Source organism: Emydura macquarii, unplaced genomic scaffold, assembly GCF_026122565.2.
Source record: "Emydura macquarii macquarii isolate MOO-44397 ecotype Brisbane River unplaced genomic scaffold, CSIRO-AGI_Emac_v2 contig_3108, whole genome shotgun sequence".
Taxonomy (NCBI): Eukaryota; Metazoa; Chordata; order Testudines; family Chelidae; genus Emydura; species Emydura macquarii.
Genome location: NW_027133245.1, coordinates 4,785,855 through 4,800,941, shown reverse-complemented (window position 1 = coordinate 4,800,941; position 15,087 = coordinate 4,785,855).

Here is a 15,087-nt window from a genome sequence, read left to right as displayed (position 1 = left end):
ACTTCTTGTGCCCAGGTCATTAATAAAAATGTTAAATAAGATTGGTCCCAACACTGATCTAGAACTCCTCTAGTAAGATCCCTCCAACCAGAAAGTTCACCTTTCAGTATGACCCATTGTAGTCTCTCCTTTAACCAGTTCATTATCCACCTTTCAATTCTATTAATCCCCATCTTCTCCAATTTAACTAATAATTTCCCACATGGAACTGTATGAAATCTAGATAAATTAGATCCACTGCATTCCCTTTGTCTAAAAAAATCTGTTATCTTCTCAAGAAAGGAGATCAGGTTGGCCTGGCACAATCTACCTTTTGTAGAGCCATGTTGTATTTTATCCAAATTACTGTTTACCTCTATATCCTTAAATACTCTGTCTTTCAAAATTTGTTCTAAGACCTTGCATACAACTGAGGTCAAACTAACAGGCTTATAGTTTCCCATATCACTTTATCCCCTCATTTTCATAAATATAGATACTATATTTGCAATTCTCCAGTCATAGGGTATGGCCTTGAGTTTACAGATTCATTAAACATCCTTGCTACTGGACTTGCAATTTCATCTGCCAGCTCTTTTAATATTCTTGGATGAAGATTATCTGGGGCCCCTGATTTGGTCCCTTAAGCTGTTTGAGGTTGGCTTCCACATATTTTCTCTCTCATTATCCTCAGGCTCCTTATTACTCTTAAGAGCTGAGGCCAAGTATTCATTTAGGTAGTGGGCTACGCTTAGATTATCTTTAATCTCCACCCTATCCTCAGTGTAGGCGCCACACATCTAGAACTCAGGCCTATGGAGCTCCCAGGCAGCTGACAGCTCCAGGCTGCTACCAAGCAGCAGCTGTAACCAATTTGTGCTACACTTCCCATGACCCACTGTGGACACAGACCATGGGAAGTTCCACCTCAAGTGTTAGACAGCAGCTCCATGGCTCCTGATTGACTCCCTGCCCTATATAAGCCCAAGGGGTGTTCCAAGAAGTGTTCAGGTAATAGTGTGGCTCTTCTGTAGCTGTTATGATTGTTCCTTGTTCTTGAATTCCTGGTGTTATTCTCCAGCCTTCCCCCTTCTGTTCTTTCTGGCTACAAATCTTGTCTTTTGTTCTCACTTGCAAGTTTCTGAGCCATCCTTTATCTTCTTTGAACTCTAGCTATCCCCATTGTCTCTTCCTCTCTTCTTGTAGGACTAACCACTCTTCCTTGCTCACCCCTCTTTTGTTAGTGCCTGCCTCTCCTTCATTTTCCAACCCAGCAAACCTGTTCCTCATCTCTGTGTCCTGTGCTAACTGGTCTTTTCTTCTGCCTGGTTCTTGTAATCACGTTTCCACTGACCACTTAATTCATCCAGCAGTCTATCCTCACAGTTGTCCAGTCCATCTTGAATCTGCAAGTCTTGAGTTTTCCCTTCCGCCTCCCTTCACCTTTCTTCCATCATCTCCTCCAATCCCCTTCAAAACTCAACCACAGTTTCTACCTGCATCTCCAAACCTCGCATCATCTCTTCCGTCAGATCAGGCAGTACATCATACAAACAAAACACTTCTCAAGTACCCTCGCTTCCACATCTTCATTGTCTCTTCCATTTTTGAATCACTTCCCCTGCTGCCTCTGTAGCTGCCATAGCCTACCCTCCTAAACTCCTGTCAAAAAGCAAAACAAAGTCACACCCCACACACCATCACCCAAGCTCCCCTTCAAAATTCCCCTGTTTTCAGCTCTGTGTGCTAGCTCATGGGCTGCTGGCCAACCAGTTAGCTGCCTTTATAGGCCTGCTGATAAGGGAAGCCTGGTCCCCTAATCAAGATCTAGCTGTGATCAAAGACTCTGCTTTTCTCACTATAATACACACACACACACACACACACACACACACACACACAGTCCTCTATCACACTTTGCAAACTGAAAGCAAACCAGCAAGCAAGCAGATACACTCAAGAACACATTCACTGCTGCTAAGGAACAGGAGCTTATCTCCCTTGTCCTCCAACAGATCTCCACTCAAACTGATTTAAACTCTGTTTGCTGGCTTCTGTACCGCTGATATAAAAGTTCCTGCCACAATCCCATGGGATAGGGCTGGGAGGATATTTATGTATCACTCCATGGTTTTACTTGGGGTCTAGTGTTCTGTCCCACTCACTGCTACTCACTATTTACATTCCTTCTACGTCACAACCTATGCAGTGGGAAATAAAGAAGGAAGGTCTTGTGGTTAAGGCAGTAGATTGGGGATAAGGAGATCTACATTCTGTTCTGGGCTCTCTCATGGATTCACTGTTTGATATTGAATCCCTTTGTAAAATAGATGTAACATTTACTTTAACTTCATAGTATCTGCTGAGAGTGGAGACATGAATGTATGGCATTCAGATACCAAGCTGATGAGGGCCAGAGGAAAGCCTATAAATAAGTGAGGTGGCTCACACACTTCTCTAGAATTTAAGCTAAAGTTTGCATGCATACAGTGAGCTTTAAATGTATGCTTTTTGAGACAATGACAAATATTTTAAAAGATCCAGTCATTGGACCGGATGCATTTTCAGCACACTAGTGTAGAATAGTTCAGCCACACAGAAAATCCACATAAGACAGGAAGAGACACGTGTACAATATGATATATTCAACATCAAAAGACCCTACAGCAGGTCTTTCTAACCATTTTGCTCATTAAACTCAGAGTTATCCTGCATCACCCTCATGCACAATCGATAGGTCTGAATCATTACAGTGAAGATGAAAGCTTGTTTTTCCAATGCAAACAAAAAGGTAGATTTCTAGAGATGTTAGGAATGCATTCTTTCCTGTGGGAATTCTTAAATTTCTTCGAGTAGCCTGAGTTGAGGAGAGTTAATTCTCTACAAAGCCATGAATGATATTACAGATAACTCTGAAATTACCCTTAGTATTTTGGAGAGGAAAAAGGAAGGAAGATTACTTAATACATTCAAAAAGGCCCTCCTGAGACATATCAAATTGCATTTAATGTAAATATAAGATATGGAAGACTTAAATACTAAATTCTCTAGCAGGAAAAAAAATAGACTGCTCCCAAACTTGTACTGATTGTGCTGATAAAAATCTTCTTGAGCTTTGCAGTAGGATAAATCCAGACTTACTTATGAGAATGCTAACAATACTGGTCAGCTGAGGTAGGACATATTGCTAACACTAATATAAAAGTGGCAGAAAAAGCCATTTTTTTTCCTTTTTGGAAATCCTATGAGGAAAGGTATTGTACACAGATGTACAACATGGTTACACAAAGCAAACATATTTCTTTATATTTTGTCATGTGTTTGCACATTGCTTACTTGGATTGTAACCTCCTGAGGGCAAGGACCTTGTCCTCTTAGCTGCTTGAAAAGCATCTGATATATTGCTGGCATTATGCAAATAAAATACCCCCACCCCATCTCCATGGTTTTTCTTTGTATAACAAAATTCAAAACGCATAAAAATGTATGAATAAAGTGTTTTTAACTCAAATGTGATCATGTTTGTTATCAAATAAGTAAAACATTTAGTTTCAAAAGAACAAGTTCAGATGGATTTTTTTAAAAGTACAATTTGGAAGTGAAATCACAAGCTGCTAAATGTTTCTTGCTGTGCCTGGCATTGCCTGTTAGTATTAATTTGTTTCCTGTACAGGTCTGAACACGTCCTGGAGCAGTCTAGCATTCATGGAAGATTGCAGAACAAAGATCAGTTTATTTGTTCAATCATTAGATAGGAACTACATAATAACCACAACACAAAGCAGAATGAATTTGTTTCACTTGATACAAATTATACAAGCTAAATAAAGAACAATCAAATAAGGGTAATGCTGTGTCATTCAAGACTGAACAAAGAACACTATCCTAGCTACCAGCAATATGCCAAGCAAAAAGAGCACTCTCTTTAATCATCTTTTGTGAGAAATGGTCTTTATAAACTAGCAGTTATTTTGATAGTTTTCCTTTCTCTTCAAATTGTTAAACTCTTTGGAGAGTAAAAGAATGGAAATCACAAATAGCATGAATTAAGTGGAATGATGGACATAGATCCATCAGATCTCTGCCTTCTAACCTCTTCTTACAGTCAGAAACCTAACCTGGTCTACACTTACCTTGAGATTCGGCGGCAGTCGACGGGAGTTACGCAAACTACGCAAAGTAGCTTGCGTAACTCCCATCAATTGCTGTGCTTCCCTTCTGCATGCCATCTTAACTGCACTGCGCCTATATTCCCGTCGACACAGTGCTACACTACTTGAGGGGGTGGTTTTACTCAGTTGACTTCCTGATCAATTGAGCGGGTCTACACTGACTGCTCAATTGATCCAGAAAGATCAATCTGGCGGTGGCGACTTTGCCGCCATCAGTATATAGACATACCCATACTGCAGTGTGTGTTTTTTCAGAGAGAGAGAGGTCTTGCCATAATTTGGCCTATAGCTTTCCTGCAAAGACTTTTCTCTGAACCTCTGCTGACTACCTAGAATTACTTCCATCATCTCCCCCTTACACACTGCTACCCTACTAACATCCTATGGATTCCTTTGGTCAAAGGGTCAGAGCCTTACTTGTGACAGGCCAGTTCTCAGCCCAGCTGCTGGCAAAGTGGATGTGACCAGGGGAAAGGAGTATGGTAAAGGCTCCTCAGATCCCCAAACATTCCTTTCAGGCTTCTCTAACTCACAGCAGGGACAGGACCAGTACCTCAGTGGCCCAAAGACCTGAGGCGCACAAGCCAGTGGCACACTGCCCGGCTGTGGTATCGCGACACTTCCTTGGGCCCAGGCTCCGAGGAAGGCCACAGCTTCTCCCTTAAGGGGGAATAATCAGTGCCCGTTCACAAGTCTTTAGCCCCCGGCCCTCCGGCAGGGCGAGGCGGGGCAGTCTTTAGCCCCCAGCCCTCTGGCGGGGCGGGGCGGGGCAGGCGAAGCACAGGATCTTCTGTTTGCAGCTGCTGAGGATAGCACTCCCTCCTGGAGTGTTTAGGGAAAGTGGGAGGAAGACACAGGCCCACCCATCTCCACTGCATCCCAGCCCAGGGCCCTATCAGTGGCAAAGCCATTTGCCACTGTATCAGCGAGGCTCCAGCCACAACACGCTGATGGGGTTTAGCCCCTGACTCAGCCACTGGCTAGCCGGCTGTCCCTGGGCCACTTCCTCCCCCTGATCCCCAGGTACCTGGTGCTCTGTTTCCTTCTGGGTCACTGGGGTACACAGCAGGTGGCAGGTCCACCCAGTTTCTCCTCATTGAGCGGCAGCAGGTCCGGGAACTCCTCAGCGGAAGGCAGCTCCTCCAGGTCACAGGGTCCCAGTGGTTCCTCCAGTCCACAGGAATCACTCAGCTCCTGGGGTCCCCCAGTGTCAGGCAGCTCCTCCAGGTCAGGGCCAGCCTCAGGGGGTATTTCCCACCCCAGAGTCTTGGGTGGCTTGTTCCCACTACCAGGGCTCAGTGGCCCAGTCCAATCACTAGGGCCCAGTGGCCCTATCCAGTCACCAGGGCCAAGCAATCTGGGCAGGTTTTGGACACGATGCAAGTGGCTGCTCGGGTGGGATCAGGCATAAGCCATAGCCTGTGGGAAGACACATCTGCCTCTGGCAGCAGCTTCCTCTTTACAGAGCTGCTAGGCTGGCCTTTTGTACCTCCCCTTCCTGCTTTGACTCCACCCCCCCAGTTGCCAGGCAGTTTGGCCTGTAGGGCCCGGTTCTGACCAGCAGGGGCGTCGCAACCCTTCCTCGGGCCCAGGCTCCAAGGAAGGCCACAGTGCCTTTCTACATGGCTTTAAACTACCTGTGTCCTTCTTCAGCTGAGCTAACTGCTCCTCCACTCCAGCTGAAGATTGGAGAAAAAGTCTCTTGGCCCCACACTTTTGGAGAGTTTTGGGTTATTGGTATCCTAGGGGCTCAAGTTGGAGACCCACAAACTGAGGCACCCAAAATCAGTGGATACTTTAAAACTTATGTATTGATGTCTGACTGCCCCCCTGTTGCATTGGGATCTTCAGACCACTAGGCTCAGATCCTAAGGATCTTATACTAATCTGTCCATAATGATGTTATATATATTATTTATCTTATTTTTAACTCTAACTATCTGTGTCTTTCGCTCTGATGAATCACTCCTATATATCTAGTGCTGATAACTGGAACATTCCTGAGGAACTGAAAACACTCTTAAAAAGTGGCTACATTCCCATAGTGATAGAGGGGATGTTATGTGATTGAATCTCTGTGAAATGAGCTGAAATTTGACTCCTGCCATTAGAGATTTGTTAAATCACCACAACCACTAACTTGTCATGGATTTTGCAGTAGTGTCACGTCTGTTCTAAGCAAATGCTGGGGAAATGTACAAATGGAGCTATTTACTATGAAAAATGTCCTGCCTGACAGAAAATAAAATATATATTTTTAAAAATACCAGATGATATCTGGCTTTTAAGGCAATAGGGAAGCTGCTGATTTGCTATTCAGAAACATATGGTGTTGGTACCATGACACAGAAAGGATCCCCTGTTCTTTGCAAAAAATCTCCAGCCTCAGACCTGACAAACTCACTACATCAGATATGTCTTACAGGACATAAAGAGTAACATGTAAGGTACCTACAGAAATCTCATAACTTGTCAAGATTCATAATCATTGCAAGATATATGTATAGGTATTATTTATGGAATAATGTATTTATACTGAAAGTATTTTTTATGGACTTGGGTTACAAATTAGTCACCAAGAGATGGCCCCTTTGGGCAAAGGTGAATTGTCAGCCTGCCCTGTACGGCCAGTGATGCAATGCAAGGTTCAACTGTTTAGCTTTGTGCACTATTGAAGGCATGTCTACACATATAGTGCCGCGGAGGCGCAGCTATACTAATGCAGCTACACTGCTGCAGCATGTTTGGTGAAGAAGCCCTATGCTGACAGCAGAAGCTATGTCTCAGCTCAGGAGAGCTTCTCCTGCCGAGATAGCATTTTGTACATGGCCACTTATGTTGCCGTAATTTATGTTGCTTGTGGGGGGGATGGTTTATTCACATCCATGAGTGACATAAATTATGCCGACATAAGCTGTAATGTATACATAGGCTAAGACTCTGAACAGGAAACCATCTGAGGCAGCAACAAACAATTGAAACCACTTAAAGGTAAAAAAGGAACTTTACAACAAGACGGATTCATCTTGTCTGTGAATAGAAACAAAATGCTGATTTCAGTATAACGCAGAGGAGGAAGAAACACTCTGGATCAATTCACTAGGGAAAGTCCCATGTGGATAGGGGGTGCTTTCATGACCATTTGGATTCTATTCTAGAGAAACCCGCCAGACTGAACTTTTGGGGGGAAGTCTACTTTATGAGATGTGAAAGGTAATTATTTATAATTATAGACCCAGGTTCACGTTTTATGATTTTGTTTTGTATCATAACCATTTGTTTCCACCACTCTGACTTATTTCTAGTTAAATATTTATTCTTTCTTAAATAAACCTATTTTTGCTTTATCTTAAGTGCTAAAAGACTCTGTGTATTTTACAGGAACGGTGGCTTGAGGTAAAACTGGTAAACTGGGTTATACTGAACCTTTGGGTGTAGAGTAAAGGGCTGGATATCATAGGGGAATGATCCAAGAGGATTGGTGTGCACCAATTGTTAACCTGCAAAGTGAATTTAGGGCTGGCACAACCCAGAGGAGCGTTCTTGAGTTGGTGAAAGGTTGATGGTGTTAGGCAAGACTCCCTCATGCTGGAGGCAGTGGGTAACAAGGTGACTGATAGTCCTGGGTGCCCTCAGAACCATCATAGATGTGCTCATTGTTTCCTCAAGATACAGCTGAGAACTGGAAAAGTTAACAGGGCTTCAAATGTTCAGCTAATTTCCACCTGTTTACAAACTGAGAATTTAAGAAATTATAATTTCCTGTTATTTAAAATATTTATTCAACTTTGTATACAAGAAAAGTGTAATATGCATATATACATATACGTAATACGTAAATATTTTGCGCTTTGATGTTTTATTAGACCTTTTCAGCCTCACAGAAAGCAAATATTTTTTCTTTTCACATGACCACCTGGAATTCCCTCACTTCATACATTTCTTTTTTTACTTCCCCTTATGGGTCCACCTTCCTAGCCCCGGGCAGACTAGATACCACCTCTCAGAGTGTGTCTCCATTTCAATTATTAATATTTAGACAGGTTGTAAAGTAACTCCATTTTGTGATAAAGGGTTTTGTAATGTATTTTAAAGACACATTTAAAATCTCTGACAGAGGTTTTTGAAATAATTCTCATCATAATAATTCTCATCATAGCCTTACATTATTTAACCTTCTCCCTCTGCCATGTAATCTATTCACTGAAGGACTTCAGCCAACAGAAGTACTTCTCATAATGCCTCTTTTTAACACGAGACTTCAGAAAATGGATGGAGCAACATCTAAGAGCTACTGAGGAATCTCAATACCCATCTGACACGTTGCAAGGATAAATCAAACAGGGCTGAGAGGAGAATTAAATTTCAGTTTGAGGATTACCTACTTGAATAGTGCTTACTAGTGAAGGAAGTTATGGACTTCCTCAGTCTGTTTATTCAGTTGGAAAAACTCATTAGCAAATAATTTTATCCTGTGATGATAACTTGTAAATTCCACACTGGGTTTTCTACTCTAGCTCTATTCTAATTCCCCAACAATAAATGAAAGCCCATAAGTTTCCCAATCTGCCAGACAAAAACCTATCGTATTTGTGATAGTATTTACAAAGAAGCACTGGGCATTGGAGTTCTCTGCAGTTATACAGTCCTGGACTTTGCTTTTAAAATAATGGGCCACATGCATCCGTGGTGTAAATCCACTGACTTCAGTGAATTTGCTCTGGTGATGACTTTGGCCTGTTCTCTGCTGCTGAAGCAGATCACTTACATTGTGTCACAGGGAAAATACACTTTAAAGGCGAATGGCTTCCAGTGCTGAATGTCCTTATGAAAAAGAGTCTGCATCATATTCACTGTGTAATATTCTAGCTTGTATCTCAGAGACCTTGAACCAAAGCTTCAACCAATGTAAATCAGTATAGCTGTATTACATCACCTGTGGCTTTTGCCTCTTAAGTTATGAGCACGTATTGGCTTTGTAATGTGTGATATTGTAGAGATACTCCTACCAGAACCCCATGCTACAAACCCCCCCCACCCCAAAAACAAACAAACAAACAAACAAACAAACAAAAACCCACACCCCACCACCAGTACTACTTTGGGATCCTCCCGTAACTCATATCTAATTCTAACAAAAGTGAGGAAGCGATGATATCTCTGGATCTGTTCGTGATCACCAGAATGCAGATTGCAAACCTATGTGCTGCTGTCATGTGCATTGACAATTTGTATATCATCTGTACATTTACTTAACCCTCCAAAGGGAAATCCCCAGAAAGCCTCAGATACCCTGCAGCCTTTCAAAGAGGAAGAAAAGAGAAAAACAAGAACATTACCAAAGAGAAGCAAGAGAGTCAAGGTCTTCATCACTTGAAGAGTTCCAGAGAGATGATGAGAAGAGAAATGATACCAGATTCACTGTTGCCCCATAGTCTCTTTGCAGCAGTGTAGCCATCACAAAATGACCATAGGGAAGTTATCCTACCAATGAATAGCAGTAGCACTGAGGCCTTTCCACCAGATAAAACATAATTTGTATGGATAATGAGTTCTGTTCTGTGCTTGAAAAGTAGCCTCTCTTTGTCTAACCCAGGTTGAAAAACATTGGAACCTTTCCTACAGCCCTTGCTCAGGAAAAACTTCTATTAAAGACACTGTGGTAGTGCCATTCCTACAGGTGCTATCTATACCCCAAAGCAATGGTGTCTCATGTTATGACTCTTTGTAACACCAGTAAATGTTTAGGTATTTTTGGAGCACTCACTAGTAGCTGATGTTTGGCAGCCATCATGTCTCTGTTATTCACCTCTTTTATTTTACCTACAGTATCTCTTTTCACTTGAATTGATATTGGAACCAGAAATGTAAAATGAGACTCCAGAGAAGTCAGCTGCTTATAAAGATTCCACCATCCTTTCTTGCTGGCCAACTAATTTGGATGCAAGCAAATTGTATGCTTGATACAAGAGGGAGCTTTCTCAGAGTTGGGATTACATTTAATCATTAAAGCAAAGAGGTTTTAGTTTATATTACATCTCCAAAAATGTTGTGACAGATAAATTATAAACCACAATGTATCACTAGATGGGTTGGTAATAATAAATATATGTCTTACATAAACCCCACCATTACTGCCTGAGAAAACAAAATACTGCAGAACTGTTTATTTTAGTGCCTGATTATTTTAGCCCAAGTTTGCATTGTTAATTTCATGCTCCAGGTCTATCATGGACTAATGCCTTTTGCCTGTAGATAGAACGATTGCTATAATTCAATTTTGGCTATTTCCAGCTTTACACTACATTTTGGTTTGGGGAAATAGTTTGGAGAAAATAATGAATTATCAATACTATTAAAATCCTCTCTCTAAAAGACACAAAATGTGAAAGGTTGGGAAAAACTCTTTCACTTAGAATCTACAGTCTGTAGCTTGATTACAAAAATATGTGTAAATATTCAATTCTATGGATCTCATTTGTTTAATGTAATTTAAAGAAAATGAATACTGCAAACTGCACATTTCCAATTTCGCCAGGCAATCTGGTTCAGATAGACATAGGGCGGGGAATCAGGGACATGGGTTGTGTTGCCTGCTTTGTCACTGACTTGCTGTGTAATATTGGGTAAGTCAGCTGAACTCTTTGTGCTGCAGTTTCCCTATATATATGAAACAAGGATAATAATGTTTAGTCATCTTTGTAAAGTATTTGGAAATCTATGAAGGGAAAGTGCTATATAAATATTAAATTATAATTTTATCCAGATTATAAAGTATTATAGTTTGTTTTCTACACATTCAATGGTCCAAATCATTGAAACATTCTGCCTATTTACACGAGAGGTGAATTTAACCTTCTGGGCCAGATTCTCTCCATAAACAGTGGAAAGTGAATTTAAATTTCTGTGGGAAATTTCAAAATTTCTAACCTTCCAAATCAGAACAAAAAGCTTTTTCAGAATGTCAGGATTTTCCATGGAACAGGTTTTAATTTGCTGGAGATTCCCCCAAGAAATTCCCTCTTCCACTTTCTATGCAAGCTGACACCTACATTCCCTGCAAAAGTCAGAAAAGGGGCCATGTCTGGGACCTGGCTAGAGGCAGAAGGGGGTGTGGTGGGGTCAAGCTTAGCTATGCCTGATTCCCTGTTCTCCTAAGATCTTACGCTAGTAGTAGAAATCAAAGTAGAATTCCTTCTGCTTTAATGTCCGCTGGGGCCAAGTGGCTGGGTATCAGGGAGCAGCAACCAGCTCCTGTCAACCACCACTGTCCACTGTGTCCATGTGCAACTGAGATGTGGTGGTGAACCAGCATTAATAGGAACACTGCCTGCTGGAGCCATTTAAAAACACCTTGTAAATTGTTCACAGCAATTGGCAGATGAAAGTCAAAAGTACAAGCCAAGGTGCATAGTTGTATGCTTCAGAATCAGTGTTATATCATACATGTAAACTGGGAAAAGAATCAGATGTAGAGGGATCCTTCGGGGAATTCTGCCAGCACGCCCAGGGCTTTAGAAAATGTCATTTGTTGTTAATACTTGTATTTTAGAATATGGATAACCAGAAAAACTGACAGATGCCCACTAACAGGAGTCTAAGCAAGACACTGTGGTTAATCAGGGCGCCATGTGGGAGAGCGGGGAGGAACTTTCCTCCTCCACCCCTTTGAGCTTTTAACTCAAATTCATGGCAGTAGAAAACATAAGTTTTAAAAAGAGCTTGCACAAATAATCTGCCTTCCCCTTCCAAAATGTTCTGAAGTTGTATCCTGGTTGATAATCTGTGTCAAAGATTTGTTTATGAAGTGCAGCAAAACAAACAGTAACGAACAATGAAGACATTAAAACACATACCCAAACCTGAACATTATAGGTAGCACAGGTAATGACATGTAGTTAAGATTGCCTGATAATTTCCATTATAAAACAGTTTTCAGTTACATATAATTTGCCAAACTTCAACTATTTGGGCAGAATTTTTCCATGCCATGTTGGGTTTTTGCATCAGACTGAATTTTTTGGATTAGTTTCAGTTAAAACAGTCTAGCTGTTTCTGAGAATAAGATTAAGGAAAAAAGATGTTTTTTTGCCCAGGTCAAAAATATTCTGACAACAATTGTGCTGAGGAGCTGTAGTGCCTCAACTTATTGATGCACATGCAGTATCAACAAAGTGTCATTTCACAGACAAATCTTATCACATCCAAATCTGAGGATTCTGTGCTTGTACAATACATTAACTTCATTTCATGACCTTCCTCGTTTACCCTTCAATTCTTTAACAAGAAAGCAACGCCTTTTGAATTCAGATATTCCAAATTCAAATAGCGTTATGTTTTGTTCATGGTTGTAAAGACTAATGACTAAGAGGCAAGCTCTGAGCAAGATTTAATTATTTTATTTAGACCCTGTCCACATGGCAGTTGAAACCATGCCAACAATAACATAGTTTCTTCACGGCTGTTGCTAGCAGGATTCTACTTCAGTTTCCTCGACTAGTAAGGACAAATATTGTTCTGTGCAGTCTCCTGCATCACACTATCATCTAAGACCTCATCTAAAAGGGGTAGACTTTGGCTCAGACAGAAGCCCAAGCCAGCATGACCCATGCCACCATGGGAGACAGGAGACCTGGGAAGTAATACAGATGCACTACGTATAAGTGAGAGGAGAATTGAGTTCTCTTGTACAATGTTGTCTTGCACTGTAAACTGTATTTAAACTTTCTAATTTTCTTCCCTTTGGCTTGAGCTACTATCCAGAAAGGAAAAGACCCTAATATTATATTTACTTTCTTGTTCCCTGGAGCTACATATAGTCTCTTCAAAGTGGCATACTGACTGTTTTGCAGTTTTTGTTACTCATTTTCCTATTCCTTTATTGTTTACTCAGTAACATTCAATACATACCAAATATTGTGTTCAATTTTAAGAGCCAAATCAAATGCACATGTTCCCCATTCTGTCGTGTTGAAATTCATCTGCCAAGGCGAATGGGGGAAAGGGAGGTATTCATGTTCATTTACTCTGACTTTTCTTCCTGAGAGTTACTCATGCTCCTTTTTGAATAACAGGAGCTAACCTCTGATATTATTCCAGGATCTGACAATGTTGCCACAGCATCCTTTCGTTCCATGCCTTCAAGCAAGCCCAAGATTCTGACATTATATTTCTGCAGGCATTTACGGAGTTGTTTCAACCTTCCTTTCAGGTCTTGTTTTTGTTAGAGCTGAAGTCACCCAGAAAGTTTTATACTCTGAAACCACTACCTTCAGCATATTTGTTCACAGCTTTGTTTCTCTGAAGCTTCTAGTCTTTGTTAAATATTCCTATTTCTGAAGAAGACCAACTACTCTAGTCAGTATCAAAGTTATTTAGCACTACTTGTATCAAATTTTGCATGAAGAACTTTAATATGTTCATGTAGGTCCTGATCCAAAAAACAACTGAAGTCTCTAGAAAGACTCTCATTGACTTCAATAGGTTGTGGGATTAGGCATGAGGGAAGTGCATTCTGGTGAACCAAGACCTAAACTCATATGAGGAAGATGCAACAACAGAGCAATGAAGAGGCTTAAGCCAATCAAATTAATCTAATTTTTGCTTAATTTTAGGCATATTAACAGGGATAGGAAATCTACATGTACAGTAATATCATTTTTTATTTTATTTTTATAAGCAGCTGCCCTTCTACAAGAAGCAAGAAAACAGTTGTGCTTCAGCAAGATATTTTTGTTCCTGAAAATCAAGAAGTCCACCGTGAACTGGTGACCACAGCACTAGTAAGCTTGTGTACCCCAAAACAGATATCCATTTTCTCTTTAAAATTATATATTTTATTAATCTGTTTAGTTTTTTTGCTCTAAACATTGGCATGTTTATTTAAATTAACGTATAGGCAGCTGAGAGATATTTAAAAATGTATTTTTCAGGGAGTCTGATATTAAGATGTAATATTTTTGTGTAGTGCCTGACCCTCATTCTTTGCATATTCTGAACTCCCGTGCTGTGGGAGTTCTGGGTACACAAAAAATGCAGGATTGGGCCCCAGAGTGTAGGTGGATCAAATTCAGTGATAATATAAATGGTGGTCAAGTGTAAGTAGTGTAACCTGCACCAAGCTGGCAATCCAAGATCGTGCAAAGTAAATGCTCAAAAACTTACCCTGATTTGACATTCTGAAATTAGGCCCCCACTGAAAGTAGATGTTGCCACTCCCATTAGAGTCAAAAGAGCAAGTTAATGCCCACTTACACCAAGCCTGTATTTGGCTTAGAGAGAATTGGGGACGGAGCATTGTAAATTAAAGAGAGGATGCTTTAACTCGCACCATTTATGGCTGTGTTATGCTTCTGGCTCTCATTACGTAATTTACACTCATTTTATACATTCATTTAATCATAGGACTGGAAGGGACCTCATGAGGTCATCTAGTCCAGTCCTCTGCCCTTATGGCAGGACCAAGCATTATCTAGACCAACATCAGCTCAGGGCAGCACAGTACTACTTTGCTACTTGCACCTATTTTCTAAACAACATACTGACATAGGCCAGATTCTGCTCCAAGTTACCCCAATTTAAATCTGGAAGAGTTGCACTGAAATACATACATGTGTACCAGTGTAAATGGGAGCAGAATCTGACATCATATCTACACCACCATTAAAGTATGTGTAGAATTTGGCCCAGAGACTCCCTTGGGAGTTGCACCCACTTACGTCTCGATGCATCTGGCTGAATCTCTCTATTTGCATACATATTGGTCACACACACAGACTGGCCTAGATTCTCAGCTTCACCTGATATTCACTGGCTGCAATAGTTTGCCCTGACTGAAGCATAACTGATTACAGCTTCCTCACTCTGGAGCAGCTCTATACTAATCCTGTATAGAGCAGCAGGCTGGCTATGGCCTCCAAAGGCCTATCTACCTGAT